Here is a 6111-nt window from a genome sequence, read left to right on the forward strand (position 1 = left end):
TACATTCATGGTACTTTGCACTGAAGGTGAAGTGTGCTTTGAAAGTTCATTGAAAGCAGCCATTGATGGTCTTGTGATCAATGATGGTGAAGTGTCTTTAGTGCTGCTCTTGTTTTCGCCAGCATGCAGGAGGGAGACTTCCAGCCTGGAAGGAAAAATAGGAAATATAACAGAAACATTAGGATAATAAATAAATATTTTAAAAAGAAGTGTGAACAAAACTGATCAGACTCACCTGTGTGTGTCACCATCATATTCATTCAAATTACTCTGCCTACCTGGTTTACAAGATAAAGCATTAAAAAGTCAGAAACAATTACTAAAGAAATTAGTCAGCTTATAGAAACATTTTTAGACAGCATTAAAAGTCATGCCAACCTGTCTGAAGAAATGTGTTGAAGTCATCATAACAGGCTTCAGTCACCAACATGATACACTAACAAAGAAAAAACATTTTGGCAGTTTTTGGATATGCCACAGGTACAAAATACCAGAGTCAAATGGCTCAATTGCCTCCTCATTGCGTAGATACATTCTCCAGAGTCCTCCTAATCACCTAATTATAACTATGTCATTTTGAAGTCCATCTGACATGAAGTACAACAAACCAAGAGAAGAACAGAAACATCGGGCGACTGGTCACTAATGATGAAACAACACAAATTCAAAACAAGTTAACGTAGTCCGTAGAAATGCTCTAGCTAGTTTGCCATTTGTTGCCAAGTGACTGATGATGACGCTGGTGACAAGCTTTACCCAGAATGCACCTGGAAACAAGGACAATTCATTTGTAGTTTTGTGTGTCATAAAGTTAAATATAAGAGTGAAAATGAAGCTAGTCATGTAGCACATTTTACACCCACTATGTCACTAAAATCAGTCAGTCTGGTAAGGTTTTTAGCAACCATGAGTCAACAGTGGGGCACCCTACTATATAATCTACTGGGGTGTGCATAGTCTTTAATGGTAGAGGGTTGTCCTTTACAATTTTCATCAGATGTTATAAAAACATTTTGAATAACTAAAAGCATGTTCTGTCTTCCATGGGCCCTGTCTAGGTCCCCTCTGCTGCAACCACCACCCTACCTGTAGCTCCTTCCTTGAAGTGATGTTAAATATGTTACAATTGTGGGACGAACTGTCTTTTATTGATTTCTAAATCAACACCAGACTGAGTGTTGATTTAGAGTGTTGGTGTTAATTTAGAAATCAACACTGGACTGGATTGCTTTTTGTTTAACTCTTTTGAACTCTTTAGTGAGTGTTAGGGAAACCAACACTCACTAACACTCATGTTGTTGAATTAACACTATTTTTAACATACAACACTTACACTGGAAATCTAACACTTTTGAATTTGCTGTGTGGTGAACTGATCAAACAGAACAAAACGATACAGCAGGGGGCCAACCCTATACAGGGCTGTCAAAGCCCCTACTAATACCGGACTAAAGAAAAAACGAACCTAATGCAAAAAAAACGATCGAAACCAGGACAACCGGTCCCACCAGGCCAAAATCACAATGAAAAAGCAAACAAACAAAGGCTAACAGAAATACCGCATGGCAGGCTGGAAACGCCCACAGCAACTGGACGTGCGCGCACCGCACCAAGACGCGTCCCCGGTGGTGGTGGAGCGAGCGGAAGTGAGTGGAAGGGCAGATTTCCAACATGCTGAAACCCAGTCCATTTATAGGCGGACCAACAGCGCCACAAATTAACGTAACCAAATGACCAAAAATAAGAAATTATCCAAACTACAAAATATATTAACAAAATGTAATTCAACTAAAGTCTTTAAGAAAACAAAGAAAAAATAGACAAAAATCATCATAATGTGCCCAAAGCACATAACACTCCACTAAAATATAGTAAAAAAGAAAAAATATTTTGCCATGGTGAACCACACTCATGAAAGCTTTGCTGTTTCCTGCCAGATACAAACTTGGCTATCAGCATTTCAAGACTCATATTAACCCTGATATTCCAACATATTTATGCTTCATATTTCAGTGGTGTATAATGTATAATGATGCAACTGTAAAAAAGTCAAATCTTCAATCTGCAGTATAAATTAAAGTGTTGAAACATTTCATTCACAATTTCAAAGGATACTCATCCACTAAAAGGTTCATTTTGTGTTGGAGAAATAATAGCAAACTGTCTCATGCTAAGTTGTGCAGAAGCTCTGACAAAAATAAAAGAAAGAGTCTGTGGCTGAGATTTCTCCGGCTTCTTCTTCTACTTCCTCTGCTTCTGGTGCAGACACACTTTGGCATCATGAAACCATTATCCTCTTTAGAGCCAAATATGTCTGTTGGTATATGAATCATTGCAATGGAATTGTGTTCATTGTTTTGACCCTACTTATGTTATAAATGACAATGGCCACAGTGTGAACCTCCCCAGTTTCTAAAGCCTTTTGTATGCACAGTGAGGACACATACAAATATTTCAGATATGAATTTCAATTTAGACCCAGGTAAAAAGCTTTTTCTAATGCACTTACACATTTCTAAATAAGAAATAATTTCCCTGTAGCTAAAGAAACGTCACATGCTTACCTTCTGTGTGGAGGTTAATATGATTCAATTACAACCTTCTATCCATTTTAGGACCCACTTAATGCTCATGAGCTACAAGATGCCTGACTGCAGCTGAGGTGTATTATCTGACACAGGAGCCTATGTAACAGTGTTTAGGTTGTAGAATCCGACTTGCTTTATGTATCAGTGCAATGGGGAAATAGCGCCCCCTCTCTGTGTGGCTGGTTATATGCTGCTGGCTCCTGTACTCAGTACCCGTCTGTGAAAGCTGCACGGCAGGTGAGTTGCATTCTTCAGCACACCGAGTAGAAAAATGTTAGCAACAGATAAAACATCATTTTTATTAACTTGGATAAATAGAGTGTAATTAATATTTACTAGATATGTGCCTGGCACCAATTTTTGTACTTTTAATTTGATCATAAAACACTTCATGTCCTAAGTTAAAAAGCTAACATAACGCTCGCTCTGTTGTAGTGTGCTGATTGAAGCTGAGCCATTGCACTGATTCGAACCCGATATGTTCTCATTCAGGAAATAAACTGCAGATCACCCAGAAACTCCTTGTCTTCATTAAAAAAAACAACAAAAAAAAACAACTACACAACGCAGAGTCGAGGGGTTACTTGGGCCGGCCTGGTACAGTGGAGTGAAGCAGAACCTGGTTACAGCTACAACTTTTGAAAAAAGTAAACTTTTGTCATCTTAACTATGAAGCTAAAGGAAGCTCTGCTCTACCCTGTGATGTATCACACCTCCTAAATCATTCTAAGACAAAGTACTATTTGTCTAACTGGCATGTATTTTTAGTTATGCTAGATCGTTACTAACCCTGTATAGAATGGAAATTTTTTATTAAATTCCCAACAAAGTAACTGTATGCAGTCTACACTTCGGAGGTATAAATATCTGTAACCTACAGATTTTTACAGAAATGTGAAATGACTATCTTACTGCATGAATATAACTGAGCATGATGAAAACAAGTTGGAGATGTACCAACATGGCTCAGTGTAAAAATACCCCATAAATCAGGGGTGTCAAACTCATGGGCGTAGGTTTGGGTAGGGACGGTAGGGACATGTCCCGACCAATATTCACGGGATATGAAAAAGTCCNTGAAAGTGTTGTGATATAGTTGAATCAACACTCACAGTAGTTGAAATTAAACACACATCAGTTACTTACTCAACACTAGTGTATTTTGTCAAAAGTTAACACTATGAACGTGTTAATGTAACACAGAAGTGTAAAGTATATATTAACATAGAAATCTGAGTTTTGAAATACTACTGGCAGGGTGTGCTGTGCGCAGGGGTTAAGCACAACCCACATATGGAGGCTCTAGTTTTCAATGCGGCTATCGTAGGTTCGCTTCCCGGTCTTCCCCTTCTCTCATTACCCACTTTTTTTTGTCAATTTAATACTGAATAAAAGCCACTAGAGCAATTAAAACCTTTTTTTTCAGAAACTACTGGCCATCAATAATCCCCAAATTCATTTTAAAAGACATTAGAAGCCACTTGAATGTACAAAAACACCAACACCAGTTGAAGTATGTAATCTACTTTTATTTCAAAACATCAAACAGCACTGACAGCAATATACTACAAAGGTCATACATTCATGGTACTTTGCACTGAAGGTGAAGTGTGCTTTGAAAGTTCATTGAAAGCAGCCATTGATGGTCTTGTGATCAATGATGGTGAAGTGTTTTTAGTGCTGCTCTTGTTTTCACCAGCATGCAGGAGGGAGACTTCCAGCCTGGAAGGAAAAACAGGAAATTTCTGTTAGCCTTTGTTTGTTTGCAGAAACATTAGGATAATAAATAAATATTTTAAAAAGAAGTGTGAACAAAACTGATCAGACTCACCTGTGTGTGTCACCATCATAGTCATTGAAATTACTCTGCCCACCTGGTTTAGAAGATAAAGCATAAAAAAGTCAGAAACAATTACTAAAGAAATTAGTCAGCTTATAGAAACATTTTTGGACAGCATTAAAAGTCGTGCCAACCTGTCTGAAGAAATGTGTTGAAGTCATCATAACAGGCATCAGTCACCAACATGACACACACTAACAAAGAAAAAACATTTTGGCAGTTTTTAGACATGCCACAGGTACAAAATACCAGAGTCAAATGGCTTAATTGCCTCCTCATTGCGTAGATACGTTCTCTAGAGTCCTCCTAATCACCTAATTATAACTATGTCATTTTGAAGTCCATCTGACATGAAGTACAACAAACCAAGAGAAGAACAGAAACATCAGGGTACTGGTCATTAATGATGAAACAACACAAATTCAAAACATGTTAACGTAGTCCGTAGAAATGCTCTAGCTAGTTTGCCATTTGTTGCCAAGTGACTGATGATGACGCTGGTGACAAGCTTTACCCAGAATGCACCTGGAAACAATAAGGATGATTCATTTGTAGTTTTGTGTGTCATAAAGTTAAATATAAGAGTGAAAATGAAGCTAGTCATGTAGCACATTTTACACCCACTATGTCACTAAAATCAGTCAGTCTGGTAAGGTTTTTAGCAACCATGAGTCAACAGTGGGGCACCCTACTATATAATCTACTGGGGTGTGCATAGTCTTTAATGGTAGAGGGTTGTCCTTTACAATTTTCATCAGATGTTATAAAAACATTTTGAATAACTAAAAGCATGTTCTGTCTTCCATGGGCCCTGTCTAGGTCCCCTCTGCTGCAACCACCACCCTACCTGTAGCTCCTTCCTTGAAGTGATGTTAAATATGTTACAATTGTGGGACGAACTGTCTTTTATTGATTTCTAAATCAACACCAGACTGAGTGTTGATTTAGAGTGTTGGTGTTAATTTAGAAATCAACACTGGACTGGATTGCTTTTTGTTTAACTCTTTTGAACTCTTTAGTGAGTGTTAGGGAAACCAACACTCACTAACACTCATGTTGTTGAATTAACACTGTATTTTTAACATACAACACTTACACTGGAAATCTAACACTTTTGAATTTGCTGTGTGGTGAGCCGATCAAACAGAACAAAACGATACAGCAGGGGGCCAACCCTATACAGGGCCGTCGAAGCCCCTACTAGTACCAGACTAAAGAAAAAACGAACCTAATGCAAAAAAAACGATCGAAACCAGGACAACCGGTCCCACCAGGCCAAAATCACAATGAAAAAGCAAACAAACAAAGGCTAACAGAAATACCGCATGGCAGGCTGGAAACGCCCACAGCAACTGGACGTGCGCGCACCGCACCAAGACGCGTCCCCGGTGGTGGTGGAGCGAGCGGAAGTGAGTGGAAGGGCAGATTTCCAACATGCTGAAACCCAGTCCATTTATAGGCGGACCAACAGCGCCACAAATTAACGTAACCAAATGACCAAAAATAAGAAATTATCCAAACTACAAAATATATTAACAAAATGTAATTCAACTAAAGTCTTTAAGAAAACAAAGAAAAAATAGACAAAAATCATCATAATGTGCCCAAAGCACATAACACTCCACTAAAATATAGTAAAAAAGAAAAAATATTTTGCCATGGTGAACCACACTCATGAAAGCT

Source organism: Poecilia formosa, unplaced genomic scaffold (assembly GCF_000485575.1).
Source record: "Poecilia formosa unplaced genomic scaffold, Poecilia_formosa-5.1.2 Scaffold702, whole genome shotgun sequence".
Classification (NCBI taxonomy): domain Eukaryota; kingdom Metazoa; phylum Chordata; class Actinopteri; order Cyprinodontiformes; family Poeciliidae; genus Poecilia; species Poecilia formosa.